The sequence below is a fragment of the Lagenorhynchus albirostris genome, chromosome 2 (assembly GCF_949774975.1).
Source record: "Lagenorhynchus albirostris chromosome 2, mLagAlb1.1, whole genome shotgun sequence".
Lineage (NCBI taxonomy): Eukaryota > Metazoa > Chordata > Mammalia > Artiodactyla > Delphinidae > Lagenorhynchus > Lagenorhynchus albirostris.
In genome coordinates, this window is record NC_083096.1 from 16,445,171 (window position 1) to 16,461,121 (window position 15,951).

The 15,951-nt window shown below is 37.2% G+C and overlaps 1 protein-coding gene across 1 annotated transcript in view; it reads left to right on the forward strand.

Moving 5' to 3' along the window:
• Positions 1 to 15,951, forward strand: part of RRP15 (ribosomal RNA processing 15 homolog) — a 46,580-nt gene that overhangs the window by 18,463 nt on the left and 12,166 nt on the right. The window lies entirely within an intron of this gene.

A 15,951-nucleotide genomic window follows, 5' to 3' on the forward strand; every position in this document is an offset into this window, starting at 1 on the left:
CCCACAGCAGTAATTGTGATGGTGTGTAACTTCTGAAATGAAGAATTGGAGCTTTGGGAAATATGGTGAGAATTCATCCTTGTGCTGAGGCAGCTTTGATGATACTTGGCTGTTTGGGAGATGAAGAACATAAATACTTTTCATGATCTTTGGCATGAATCTCTGCTTCTCCAGCCTTTTGACCTATGAACCCCCACTAGCTTTCTTTTTACTGTACCAGGTGAAAGGTTCTGAAATGTGCTTTACTCTCAGAAGGGCTGTGTTTTTTTTTTAAATTAAAGCAAAGTACATAGTTGGATTTGATGGCTTGGTTTCTATGGCCAACAAAGAGTACTTCAATCAGGAAACTAGAGTTGCTTTCGTAAGTTTTTTGTTTGTATTTTGGGAAGACAATGGGAACTCTGGCAAGAAGAGCATTTAGGAATTTCATGCTAGCCTAGTGTTGAAGTATTTTTCAAGTTTCTTGATTAAGTGGCCATTTTACCTAATTTTGACAAAAATTTTCTAAGCTGTTTATACTTTGCTGATCTCTTGAATATCAAAGGACTCAAATTTTGTATATTTATGTAAATGTGGTGCTCACTGGTGCTGCCTTTTTAAAGTGTTTGTCAGAAGTAATTATGAACACATGAATACTGTGCATGGGGATTTGTACTTTTTAGTTAAAAAGTCTAACAGGCTGTGTTCTGTTCTCACTTGTGATGTAATGATATTTTACTGTAAGAACTGGAGAAAGATCCAGCAGCATTGGATGAGAAAGAGCTAATGGGGCAATGGAAAAGGAAAGACTTTTTTTCCCTTTTCCTCGTTGGTTTCAAAGTAAGTTTTAGTAGAAGCATTTGTTTTTGCTTTGGGATTAGTTTTTTCATGAGTTATGAAAATACATGAAGGGTTCTTTTCAGTGGAATTATTGCATTTTCTTTGTTACCATTTGCTCTTTTGCCCTTGACCTTCTTTTTTTCTACTTGAGTGATCACAGGCATGGTACTAATCTGAGACAAGGTCAAAAATTCCTTGAGATTTAAACCAAAGTGGCTTTGCTTTAAAAGTAATTTGTTTCTAGAACTACCTATCCCACACCAGTGCTACCCTGGCACATTTTTTTCTTTTAAAAATGTTTGTTTTCATTTTGATCTTATACTTATGGAAAAACGTAAAGTACCTATTTGTACCAGGTGCTATCCTTGTATCTTTTAAAGGCTTACAATTCAGACAGACACATGATCTCAAGTAAATAAGATTAACATGACAACATACAAATGCTCAATTAGTATGTCTAGACTATTATCATCAATTACACTAGGTACAATAGACTATCAATTAAGTGGCTATTCCCGTCTATGGGGAGAATTTCAAAGTAACCTATATTATTCATTTAGGACATAGAACAGTTAAGTCTATGTAGGTTACTTGAAATAGGTGGACTTTTAAGGCAATTGAAGAGAAGGAGGGAAGGCCAAGGTGGGAATCGGTTTGGTGTGCCAAAACACCATTCGGAAATGAGTCATGTATTAATGGACTGGATAAAGGAGGACGTTAATTAAGTAGAGAATAAGATTTCAGCTTTTTCTCTTATTTCACCTTATCCTAGCACCACTGCTGCTACACATTTGCCTAATAAATGCTCCTTCTCTCCTCATACAGTCTGACAGAAGAGATTTTATGGAAGTTGCTCATTGGTGTCTCTTTTCTGAGCATAATGGTATTCAGAACACAGGCTTTTAATCTCTTATTTCTAATATTGTGAAATCTTTAGCGTCCATCCACATATAAACTGGATTCACTGGCAGCTGTCTGTCAGGATACCAATCTAGAAAGACCTTCATGTCTTCAGGCCCTTTACCCGGTGGTTGTGACATTAAAGTTCAAAACAAACAAGAGCCAGTCGTGTTATATTAAGCAAAGCTGGGTAGAGTGGTAATAATCTAACATAGAGGTCGGGTCCATTACTGTCAGTATACCTCAGGAGTGCTCTTGGTGGTGTGTGTGGTTGGTTGGTTTATTTGTTTGTCTGTTTGTCCGTTTTTGAATCCTTAGGAAGACATGTGACTTGGGGATTTAAGAACCCTGTTTCAAGAATTTCCATACTCCTGCAAGATATTAGAAACTTTGAGACATTGTGACAAACGTTTCTTAGCTATATTACGGCCCTGAACAAGTTACTTTTCTCAGAACCTTTTCTTTTTTGCTGCATTAATTTTTTTTTAAAATTTTATTTGCAACGCAATAGGAACACTGCTCCAAAAGGGAACTATAACTAAATAAAATACCCTTCCCCATCCCCCTCTACCCCTTGTCTTGTCCCTTCGCCCCAAGGTAATAGATCTTTCTTCTAGTGTTTACCTGCATATATTAAATAATATTCATACTGTGTTGTTATCAATATTAGATATTATCTTTTATGGGAGGTAAAGAATTGGCATTCTTAACATTCCTTCGACCCCATACATCTCATACTCGGTCCTTCCAATATAGTATATTCATGTTTTTGGCTAAATCAGTATTCAATGTAAACATTATTCACTGCTAAGCCAAGTAATGTATGATAATATTTTCTTTCTTTATTTCCTTACAGTTTTTGTTTTCCTGGAATTAACATTTGCTTTGTTTTATGCACCAAAGGCTTGCTACACTCTTCAAAAGAACTCTTAAACCCTTCTCAGTACTATTTTCTTCATGGTCACCCTGCTACAGTCCAGACTGATTGTTTTTTACCTGCTAGGCACTGTCTATTTTCGACTTTGCTTTATCACTGTCCTGGGAATTCCCTTTGCCTCTTCCCTGTGCAGTAGTCTCTGTTTCTTGGACTAAATGTCTTATTTTCTCTTGGCTTTCTCCCTCATTTTGATGAGGTTACATTTACCAGTAGCTTTCTGGGAACGTATTTGGGTATCCTCATTTTTAATTGATGCATTGGCTAGATATATGTAGTGGGTTGAATGGTGGCCCCTGAAATAAGTCCACGTCCTGATACCTGGAAGCTGTGATGTACCTTATTTGGAAAAAGGGTCTTTGCAGATGTAATTAAGTTAAGGATGTTGAGATGAAGAGATCATACTGAATTATCTGCATGGGCCCTAAGTCCAGTGACAAGTGTCCTTGTAAGAGACACATGGGAGATCTGACAGGCAGAAGCAGAAGGGGCAGTGTCACAGCGGAGGCAGAGGCTGGAGTGACAGCCATGAGTCAGAGTGCCGACAGCCCCCGGGAGCTGGAGGAAGCACAGAAGCGCTTCTCTCCCACAGCCCTCAGGAAGGGGGGCCTGGCCACACTCTCAACTGTGGCACGCTAAATGGCTGTTGTTTTAAACCACCCACTTGGTGGTAGTGATATTATGGCAGACATGGGAAACTAATGTAATATAGATGTGTGTGTTAGAAATAATCTTCCCTCAGAGATTTGAAGTTATTGTTTCTTTCTTTCTTTTTTTTTTTTTTTTTGCCAGTGAGAGGCCCTGTGCTGTTTTGATTTCTGGTTCTTTACCCCTTGGAACCTTTGGGCTCGTCTCTCTATCTCTGCTGTTCTGAAACTCTGCAGTGAAATGTGCCGGGCGGATTGCTCACTCCCTGTGCTGAGCCCGTGGTGGCTCTCTCAACCCAGTGAGAAGTTCACGTTCCTCCCTTCTAGACACGTTGTTTGGTTTCTTGGATTTAATATCTTTGATGATTTTTGTGCCTTTTTTTTTTTCTGTGTTCTCTTTCTGGAATTTCTGCTAATTGGTTGTTAGATCTTCTGGATTGATCCTCTTATTTTCATAACTTTTTTCCCCTCTAATTTTCTCTCTCTCTGGCACCTTTCTGGGGGAAGTTCTTTGATTTCTAGCCCTTAAATTGAGTTTTAAAAATATATGACTTCATATTTTTTAATTTTGAAGAACACTTTTTGTTCCTTTATTTTATTCTTGGGATCCTATTATTGTTTCACGAATGCACTGTCTGTTCTCTTTGGGGAATTAATTATAGGCATCTTAAATTTGTCTTCTGCTCTGCGTTGTTTTAGTCTCTTCTGAGCTCATTTTTGCTGTTTGCTTTGGCCTCAGTCTTTCCAGTTGGAGGCCTTCCTTAGTACATGGCGATCCTCAGTGTCTACTCATATTTACGAGTAAAGTACTAGAGAATGGATTGAGCATCCCAGCATGAGCCCAGGCTTTACTGGTTGGTGAGCTCAGCTATAGAAGAGTCAAGAGAGTTGGTGCTTTTGTTGGGGAATGTCCAAATGTCAGCTTCTGTAGGACTTTCTTCTGGAACTTTATATCTTTTCTAGAGAAGACTCTTAAGAATCCTCTGCCTATGTATGGGGTAAGAACTTGCTGCCAGTATTCTTGGAGCAGAATGTAGGAATAGTCTTTGGGGCTCCAGCATTCAGTACGTAGACTTATCCAGTACAAGCTCTTTGTGTTAGCCAGTGCTCCAGAGTCCAGGACCTCTCTGGTTTAATATTTTCAGGGAGTAAACTGCTGTCCATGTTAGTGTCAGTCACCTGCCTCCATAAGCTGGCGAGGGGGCCAAGAGGTCTAATAACTGCTGCTTACACGGACTATCAGCCATTCTTCTGTTTTATCACACCCATTACCCCTACCTCCGCCCACTGCCCCCAGTTCCTGAGCATGGATCCACTGTTTGTCATTTAAACATCAGCTTATTTTTCTCTGTTAATTGGTTGCTACTACTCTGTCTAGTTTTCATCCCCCCAAAATTTGCTGGCATATTGTGTCTCCTATTGTTTTCCCTTCTGTATTGTTTCCTTGTATGTTTATAACTTTTATACCTTTATTTTAATTTTTGTAGGCTTTCCTGTAAGAATTGGAGATAAATGCACGTCTGGGGGTTAATTGGAAGACCTCCTTTTTATTTTAAAAGCAAAAAGGTTCATCTGTCGTAGCTTCTTATTGCTTTAATGGAATTACTGGTAGTCTTAAGTTGATTATAAAGTATTTCACAAACAATAAACCTTTAAATTTTGACATTTTTAATGTTTTGAAGTGAATTGTTTGAAAAATACATTATAGGCACACTTCCTAAAATTTTAGCCATATAAAGAGGGAAACGTCCACGTAGCAGATCTATTCACCTCTATTTCTATGGGTTTGCATCTTCTTTGGAAACAATCGTTGTGATTCTCTCTCTCCTTTGCGAGTCTTTAGATATTTAGATTCGTGCTCTGACACATGTGCGTTTAGCATTGTTTCTTAGAAAATAAAGAAAAAAAGAGAGTATATGCTTTTTAAAACATATGGCTAGTCTGTTAATTTTTGTTACGTAATCTGATTGGTAGATAACGAGAATTACTAATTCATTTCTTTACAAGTCACATATCTATGATTTATAACTCTTTTTTAAGGGTGATATGTATTTGTGCACTATACATCTACATTTGACTTACTTCATTTTATGTTTTTATATTTACTGTTTTTGTGAGCTACAACTTCAGCTGTTTAAAGTCTGCTTATTTCACTTAAAACCATGATCTTCTTCAAGGCTTTTGGTGCCTAGATTGGAGTACTGTTTGATATGTTCCAAGACTGCCTTTCATATCATTAGCTCTTTATCAAGACATTTTTCCTCCTCTGATCCTGCTGACTTGGATAATGCTGTTGCCCTTAGAAGTTTTTAAATCTTTTTCTTTCCTAATTTTGTTGTAGGTAGTCATTATTTCTAGAGCAAAGTACTTGGGAACTCATATGTTAGAAACCCCTCCTTAGGGCAGAAAAGGTGTAATTGCTTTTTAAAGATCATCTTTAGGGAAAGAGATTTCGAAATGACTTACAAGTATTTTAAAAGATGTCACACTGATATATTAAATTACATTTGAGTCACCAATTACTGTACTTTACTCCTTGGAGCTGAGCTTGGGTACTGTGAAGTAAGACAAAAAGTTACTTGATGGGCTTGTTTCAGAAGAAATAACAGCTAATATTTGTAAATCAAAAAAAGCCTTCACTCTAGTGCCTAGGGCAGTTATTATTCTAAGTATTTTTCATCTCTAAAAAAATGAGCTGTTTCTTCAGTTACATATGTATGGTTTATTTTTTTCTTAATAAATAATTGTGTATCTCTTTCATCATGTTAAGCCAGGTCATTTGTACAGATGATATACATCACGTTAATAAATGTAAACACATTACACCTTGGCATTCACAAATTTAACACTTTTTTTTTTTGCTTTTTCCTTTTTTAAAAAGTTCCTCATATTGTAAAGCTTATATGCAGAAGTATGTCACTTACTGGTGAGTTCACTACCCAGTATCCACTTTTATGCCCATTGTTTTCTCTATTCCCTATCATATCATGTCACAGTAAATCTTGTTAAATCAATACAGGGGACTTAGTTTATTTTTATTTTATTTATATTTTGTGAGATAGGGCTATGAAATGCAACATTGTTAGTGGAAGTTAGAAAGCCTAAGAAAAGAGTGATTCTTAGCCAAAAAATAAAAATTTGGGGTAAAGTATTGAATGTCAAATTCAGTGGAGGTTGGTTCTTTGAATGAATCAGTCCATCGAATATTTCACATAGAAACGAGAAGAGAAACCATTTGAAAAATTGTTTTAGTACATGTTCCAGGTGGTATAGATGTTAGCTCATGAAATTAGAAAGTTTTAAAGTTGGAAAAATTATGATGTGAGAATGTTCATAGAAAATGTGACTCTCAAGAGGAATGTGCTTTGGAAGAAAATGTGACTCTCAAGAGGAATGTGCTTTGGAAATGTGACTCTCAAGAGGAATGTGCTTTGGAAGAATATAAGAACCTTAGCTTTGATTTTAAAATGTCATGAAGCAAACGTAGTGGTGGCACTAGTTCATCCATTGAACCAACCTAGCCTGTAGGTAAAGGTGCTTTGAGTAACTGAAGAAGCATTTTTCATTGTATAATGGTGAATTCAGATGATAACAGGGAAGGAGGCAGCAGTGAGTGATACTTCTGTTGAAGTGTTTACCTTCAAGCTAAAGAATTTCGTGAAGAAAGTCATAAATTGGAACAAGTGTTCAGTGTTGCTGAAACCAGCCTATACTGAGACAGTCTTTGAAAACACTTAAATGAAATAAGCATCAGAGAACGAAGCCATAATCAGTAGACATTTTCACTAGTAATAATTCAAGGAAAAAAGAGACCGTGCATCTCATTTTTATTTCTTTTCAAGGCACACTTAAGCAGTTGGTTAGGAGGAAAAGAACTGCCAATCTTTGTACTACTGTAAGGGGAAAAAGCCTAAGAGTTTTCCAGTTTTTCACATTCTTTATAATTTTCTTTCTTTTCTCTTTTCTTCTTCCATAGGGGTTGGAATATAGGGTGTTTGCTGACGGGTGGGGAGCTAGTGAGTAAGTTGGGATCAGATTTTTTAGTCTCGTACCTTCAGTTAAGGAATTTGGACTTTATCCTTTAGGCATTTGGGAGCCAGTTGTAATTTTTCATCAGGTAAGTGATGTGATAAGGTTTGATTATTTTTAAGAAAAAGAAGGCTGGAGGATGTAAAGCCAGTGTCAGAAGACCAACCAGTGGGAGGCTATTGTGGTAATCAGAGCAGGAGGGGAGAACTAAAAGGGGGTGAGCTAAGGTTGCATGGGGGTGAGAAGAAAAGAGGAGCCAGATTTGACAGGCAGTTTTGAGGTTGACTGGGTCTGGGACTCACCTGATTCAGAGGGATGAAGGAGAGGGAGGGACTGTGGGTGGGGTGACTGTGAGGTCGACGACAGCTTGGGAGATTCAGAAATGGTGACAGCTTTCACCAAATCAAGACTGTAAAAGGTGGAACATGTCTGAGAGGTAAAGACTTTTGGAGGCAATGTCTGCTCCAGGTTGTAATGAGAAATGAGACGAATGACAGTAAATCAGGTCAAAAACGTCAAGCGCGGGGCAGAGGCCCTGGGTTAGTGCGGGAAGCCTGACACAAAGGAACAGGCGGCCCGAAGAGCAGTGTGTGTGAAGGCCGCTTAGTGCAGGAGCTCACGAGTCTGTCTGTCTCTGCAGGGTCCCGAACACAGAGGACAGTTAGTCTGTTTACCCAGTCGGGGAAGGTGAATAGTGTACTTTAGAAATGGAAACATTTCTAGGTTTAAAGAATTAATTGTCACCTATTCGGAGGGAATGCTGTAATCCAGAATCTGTAAATCCCTCCCTTGGACCAAATAAATGCAGCCCTGAATGTACCAGCCACATACCAACATGTGGCAGGGCACGTTGGCTGCTTCCTTGATGTTGACCTTGAGTGAATTTCTTTTTTTTAAGATAAGATTGTATTTAGGGCACTCTGTTTAAGGAAGCAACAAAAACTTACATTTTGTATAAGAAAAGTTTTCACTGGAGATTAGTTTTAATCCTTAAGGGAATAGTACCTTCCTTCCCCCATTCAGAACACATACCAGTCTAGAGTGATGTTTTCCCAGTATGTTGAATAATCAAGGTTTTAATAATTAGAGCTGCTAATTTTTTTCCTTACCTTTCAAAGTTGTGATTATTCCTTTTGCTCTTTTCTTGAAAAGTTGACTAAAATTCAGTAAGATTTCTTGGAACTTAAGTGCCTGTTTCCTTAAAGGTGGCACAGAAGCAAAGGTGATGCAATTTAAATCTGTTAAGTCTCTAAGGAGAGCATATTGGCTGCTGTTAGGAGATCATTGACTATATGTTATTAACACTCTTGAAATTACAGACTTTCTGCAGTGTTTTCATTTATTTGAAATTGTCAATATATCAATTTGGGCTTTTGTTAAAACGAAACCGCAATAATAATTTTGTAGTAAGAGAAAGTGCTAGCTAGTTTCTGTTAGAAAGTAATTTCCTTACTGATTGCAGGACAACAAATTTCAATCAAAATCAAGGGGAAAAGTTACTGGAAGAGACTAGGTATTTACTTTTTTCTGATTTTGTGATATGAGTGCTTTAAGTGTCAAGCACAGAGGTAAGTTAGGGGGCTCTGTTTCTCATACATTTCTCATAAATGACAACTATGTGATTTCTTCACAGCTAGGTATTTAGTGGTGGGAATACTTTTGAAATACCTGGCTTCTTTGGTATCTTGGTAACTTAGACCTAGACTCTGAATTGCTGTGTACTTTTAAAATTGTGCATTCCTGTTGATTCATAGACCTACTGAATTCTCCTCCCAAGGGAGAAAGCCTAGGAATGGAGGGACTCCTCACACAGGTCCCTAGGTGGTCCCCCGGTCATTTCCAGGCCTCCGTTTTTAAAAGGAGTTGGGGGTGTGGAAGGCAGGCAAGGGGGTGAGAAAGATGCTGTCCTTAAGTTGCCCCTACATTGCAGGGCAACACTGTTTTACTCTCACATGAAAGCGGCTCTAACAGGAATGTGTGGAATGCTCACTTTGTAAATAATTCAGCTTAATGTTTGTTTACTGAAAATGCCTAAATAGATTAGAGTTTAGACAAAAGAGAGACTCCAAGTTTGAAGTAAGAATGAGCATGATTGTACACTTTGCTGTTGATGGGAACAGCCTAAAGCCAGTTTCTCTTTGTACTCACTTTTAAAATATGCTGTTTAATTTTAACATAGGGTGGTTTCTGATTTGAACAGCAGTTTTAATCAAAGTGAACGTACGTTTGGCAGTGTGGTAACATACAGCATTTGACATGGGGGAAATATGGGTATAAGTGAAAAATATAATTATGGAGCTGCTGTGGAAATCTTTAGTTACTGTTAAAATAAAAATTAATAGTGGTGCCGTACATCTTCTGGCCTGCTTTGAAGAAATGTTGTATTTGAAGGGGCTGAAGTGGCTGCTTGCATAGGATTTTCATCAGTGAGATTGAGGCTTTTTCTTTCTTTCTTTGATTTTTGTTTTTTAATTTAAATGTCCTGCACAAGATGTGTCTTACACCCATGTGTTTGCACTTATGGTGCATTTTTAAAAATCAAAAGAATTATTTTACACACTGACTAGAGAACCAGACCGCCTGGGTTCAGAATACTTGGTCTGCCGCTAACTGCAGATGGGTTGCTTACCCACACCAAACCTAGGATACTTCTCTGTTTAAGACAGTCATTCTAGGAGTTATAACGACCTCACAGAGATACTGTGAGAGTCAGGTGATTTAGTATACGTAAAGTGCTTAGAATTTGAAAGCTTGGCATCTAGGAAGCACTATATAAATGTTTGCAATAGCATGTCATTAGAATGAGTTTCTTATAGTCAGTTCTTATTTTTTCCTAACAGATAATAGTTAAAGATGAATCTGAATTTGGAAGCTAGTTTGTAAGGAAACTGTTGTTACTACTGCTGAATTACTGGATCGTCCAAAAATTATCTAATAATTGAATAAAAATTGTGTTTAGATTTGGAAGGTTCTCTCTCATTTAGGTGTGTCTGGCCTAGTAATGCATTCTTCTTACAAAGTAATAAAACTAGATTTTGAGGACCTAGAAATGTGTCCACTTTCTCTTACCCCACACTTCAAGCTGTGGTTGAACTGTAACTTTCTTCCTTAGCAAGGGGGATTTGGTTTCTAAGTGGGTGCTTTCCTACTATTTGAACGTTCTCAACTTTGTGAATAGTGCGCAGAACATTAGAAGATCACAGATGTCCTCAGTCGGGGGCTCTGTGTGTACGTGATGACTCAGGGCATTAGTGGTAGGGACAGGGTAAATGGGCTGGGAGGGGCCTTATTATTGTTTGCTTTGCGCCAGGTACTATGGAAGGTGTTTTTATATAATTATCATTTTAAGAAATACTAGAACTCTCATTTAAAGATGAGAAACCCAAAGTCAGATTAAATGACTTGCCTCAGGACACACTGATAATAATTGACAGACTCGGGGTGAAAACCTAGTCTCTATTGCTCCAGAACTGTCTTTCAGCCATTAGTGCCCGTGTGCTTAAAATAGTGAGGTACTTTTTTAGAAGCAGAACAGAAAACTGTCTCCATTCTCTCACCTAGATGAGCTGGAAAGAAGGGGGGCTGTCTGGCGAGCCCCAGTGTTGCCTGCCCAGACTAGACAGAGAGGTAAGCAAGACAGCTTGCTGAGTTCTGGGTCTCACCTCCCCTTCACTGGTTATGTAGTAGCACTTGGGGAATGACCCACTTTAAAACCTCATTCCTTAAAACTGGTTAAGGAGGAAGTAAGATAAAATATTATAGTAAAACACTTCAGAATTATGAAACTCATTAGACTCATTTAGAAAATTCTTTGGGGAATTCTCTGGTGGTCCAGTGGTTAGGACTTGGCGCTTTCACTGCTGTGGGCCTGGGTTCAATCCCTGGTCGGGGACCTAAAATCCCGGAAGCCACGCAGTGTGGCCAAAGAAAAAAAAAAAAAGAAAGAAAGAAAATTCTTTATAAGTTTACTGTTAGAATTGACTTTCTATTCATTTAAGCCACGCAGTGTGGCCACGCAGTGTGGCCAAAGAAAAAAAGCCACGCAGTGTGGCCAAAGAAAAAAAAAAAAGAAAGAAAGAAAATTCTTTATAAGTTTACTGTTAGAATTGACTTTCTATTCATTTATCAAGGAATTTAAAGTTATTGGATATCATTTAATCATTGTTTGCCTAATAGAAATTTTAGAATCCTTTTTTTTTCAGTTATTTTATAGAAAATTTTCAAACAGGAAAAACATGTGAAAGACCAGTATTTCTGTCACCTAGTTTCTAAAATTGTTAGCACTTGTCCATGTGTTTATTTTATACCTGTCTGCCTATCCTCTCTCCACCTAGTTTTTGTTTGTTTGGGATGATTATTTGAAGGTAGTCCCTATACTGTCCCAGAGATTCTTTTTTAAAAATTAGGTTTATTGTTGTATGATTCACATACCACAGAATTCAAAGGATTCTTTTATAACTTCGAGAACTGGAATCCAGTCGAGGTTCACACCGAGCATTTGCTTGTATCCTGGTCTCTTTTCTTCTTGACCAGTCCCTTGTCCTCTCCCACCCCACCCCACCTTTTTTTAAGAAGAATATATAAAGAGACAAACCAGTTGTCTTGAAGAATGAATCCAGATTCTGAATTTGCCTGATGGTTTTGTCATGATATCTTTTAACTTGTTCCTCTCTGCCCCTTTTTTAGTAGGCTGGAAGTTAGGACTAAAGGTTAGGATTTAGGTTAAACTCTTTTGGCCTATTTCATAGGTGTGATACTTAGATGCTCTGTACTTACTATTGCATCACATCCATATTAGTGATGGTAGTTTTTCATTTGGTTAAAGTGGTAATAAATAGTCCCGTATTAAAAGTGCATTTTCCCCCTACAGTTATAAAGTAATTTCTGGGATGAATAACTTTGGAAGGAGCAAGTACCTTTCTCTATCTTTCCTTTGCCTTTTAGCATCAATTGATGATCCTTGTTTAAAACAGTTATGTCATTGGAGTTTACAGAATGGTGATTTTCTCATTTATTTTTTATTTATTTAATTTTTCTAGGGATGAATTTAATTTCCTAAAGATGGGGGCTAATGTTCCCTTCCCTTTAATTACTGCTTTCTGGAGTGAGGAGTTGGGTTAGCAGTCATCTCCAGTGCTGGCAAGAGAGCCTTCTCTCCCCCCGCCTTTTGTTGTTTTTTGTTTAGTATCATGGACATAAGAATTTTTATTTGTTCAGTATTTTACAAACATTATGCTTTTTGATGCTTAAATTCACAAATGAGGTAATGGGAACCAGTGCAAAGTGGCTCTTGTGCCCTTTTGACATGACCCCATTTTTCTTTGAGTACTTCTTGCCTTCTGGGATAACAAGATGTCCCAGACCAAACCTTGAACTTCCTGTGTCCCAGACTTGGAATCACCCATTTGTACAAGGAACTCTAGTGAGACAATCCATTTATTTTTAAATCTTTTGTTGACTTCACTAGATTGATTGATAGTATGCATATTATCTACCAGATATAACTTAGTTTTGTTTGTATAGCTAGCTTTTCATGGTTTTACAAAGAACTTTTCCATATTTTGAAAAAAAAATTTTTCCTTGTTGATACCCCGTCTCATAAACTAACGGCAGTGTTGGACTAGCAAGAAGTCTGTACGTTTCATTGCTGCAAAGACCTTGGGGGTTGGGTACTTCAAGAAATTAAGGAGAAGAATGGAGGGATAATAATCACATATTACATTTAAAAGAATGACAAGGAGTTTTGTGTTGGCAAAAGCAGCCATTTATTTATATCAATGACCTTTATGGCTATGTGTGTATGTGATATCTGAGGGAGAGAGTATTTACTATTATCGTCCCTCATATTTCAGAAGAGGAAATAGGTAACATGCTGTCTTAGCCCATTCAAGTTGCTATAATAGATTAGCACAGACTAGGTGGCTGAAACAACAGACATTCATTTCTCAAAGTTCTGGAGTCTGGGAGTCCAAGATCAGGGCACTGGCAGATTTGGTGTCTGGTGAGGACCCGCTTCCTGGTTCATAGCCATGTCTTCTTGCTGTGTCCTCACATGGAGGAGGGGCTTATGTATGTTTTTTTTCATTTAAGCTTTTAACAAAGTTGTGATATTAAAACATTGGTGTCTCTTTTCTAGATAAATTCATAGCTCTGCTAATTTGTTTATAAATCTCAATTCTCACTAATGTACTATGTAATGTAGTAGGTATAAGAATAAGGATGTGCTTTAAGAGACTGACTTGGCAGAGTGTATTCTAAATATTTCATAATCCTAATTGAGTATGAAAATGTATAGAGCACTTGTGTCAAAAGGCTCCTTGAGATGTTCTGTTTGTCTTTTTAGGCAGTATAGTCAGCTTTTAACAATTCTTAAGAGAATATAAACAATGAAGAAAATAAGGGATGCAGGAATGTTTCCTAAGACTTAATTTTGTGGAGCTAGATGTATATAGATAGCAAGTTAGAACAGAAGAAACCAAATAGAACCACTTTGAACAAGGACATAAGTGTTAAGTGCATAGTAAAGTGAAGGGCAGCAAATGAAATAAAAGCAAAAAACAGTATAGTGGATGAAAAAAAATGCATCAAAAAAGCTTGTTTTCCAGGAATATTAGGCCTGAATTCTTGGAAAGCCAGGCAGCATTAGGTTTTCTTAGAGAGTTCTGTACATTTAATATGTGCTTGGGCTGTAATTAAAGGTGACATGATTTCAGCATCTTGATCTTTTTTCCTGGGATCTCTTATTAAATGCTTTTCTAGTTTGCTTGGATCTTAGAAATTACCCATCTGAATTTGTAAACTGTACAAGAATCTGGAAACTAAACAAAAAGTTAACAAAAATGAAGCCCAGTGGGCTTGTTGCCTGGAATACCATCCTAGTAAGAGTTAAACAAGCTTGTGAAGGAATAGAGAAGGCAAAAATTGATAAAGGCAAGTAGGAATTGCTTATTAAGAATTCTGTGGGAATCAGAGAAAAGTTTGAGTTTGTTTAGATATGGGATCTTTCATATAAACTTGAATCAGTAGGTTCTTCATTGGAATTCTCGTATATTCTAGATTGAAAATTTTCAGTCCTTTATATTTGAATTTTCAGTTCTTTAGAGGTATGTGAACAATGTCTTGCACAATTAGAAAATCATTTGTGCTCTTATTTAAATTCTAAAGATTTGGGGCTATATTTTACTTCTTTTGATTTCTACCAGAATACATTTTTTTATATAAAGGGATTTCTCATATACCCTTCATTTCAAGGCAGAACTTTTAGATAGGATTTAATATGTCAACCAAAAAAAAAAAAAGAAAAAAAAAAAGAAGCAGGAGTCTGCAAATAAGAAAAGAGTTTATTTGGGGTCTTAAGAATTGCAGTTTGGGAGATGCAGACGATTCGGTTGATCCCAGAAGAGTGTTACAGGGAAGAGAAAGTTTCATCATAAAGATGAAAAGCCATGAGGTTGTTAAAAGTCACCCGACGAGAATTGTGATTGACTCTGACTGAAGTCAGAAAATATTTTTGTCCTTAAGAAATCATGAGTTGTTTTAGGGTAGGGTCCAATAAGTAGATAGGCTATGCTGTCACGAATTTCTGGTAGATGTTCTGGATGGCTTCATCAGGTCAAAGGGTGAGATTCCATCCAGGCTGAGATGTGCATAAGTCACACTTCTTTAATGGCCCCTTGGCTGTGTTTTAGAGGGCTCTCTTAGCAATACTGACTCCATTTTGATTTTCCTTTCACAAATGTAGGGGAGATTACTAACTACAGCTGTAAATAGCTTACAAAAATTTGCAACAACAAAGGTATTAAGATGAATTTAACCAGTGGTATGAACCTTTTTTAGTTTAGGTGAAAATAAATTAAAATGGAAACAGAACGCTCTTCTTAGGGAAAGCAATGAAATCAGCTATTGCTGATTGCTAAATTTAGATATGATTATAATGTTTATTTTTTTAGGATTTGACTTTAATTTTCCCCCTTCAAAACTGAAATGAGGTTAAGCTCTTAATTATTTGGTATTAGACTAATGAATAATTCCAAACCTCTGTTTTCAGTTTTCTTTTCAATAGCTGCCAGTGTATGTTTGAACCTTGAAATGGAAGCTGATTAACATTTTTAAGGGTTGTCTTCATCTTCAAAATCAACACAGACTGCTTCTGTATGATCTTGATTAAATATTTGTGTAAAACCAGGCCAGTGAGGGTGGGGACTATTTTGTTTCCTTGCGTCATATGGTTTTCATTAAGTTTTTTGCATTTAAGTCAGTTTTATTTTTCAGTTGATGTAGGCACAGAGAGTTGTCTTGTAGGTTGCTTTAGGTCATTGAGTCATTGCTGCCTTGCAGTAACCCTGACAGACTTCATAAGTTGCTAAATTTTTATCAATCCCGTCTTAGATGTCAAGACATCCAGACTTAGATGTCAAAACAACTTCCATCTGATGGTGGTAAATAATCTGTGCCTCACATGTACAGTATGATTAACTGTCTCTTACATTACATTTATACCAAGGTTAAGAAAGGGAAGTACATTTAATTTCTTTCAGGTCTCGGACCTCTATCTAAACTTTCTCATTTGTAGTGTTGTAGTCAGTGGTTAACAATGATTCACATCCAGAACTCTCTTGGTTT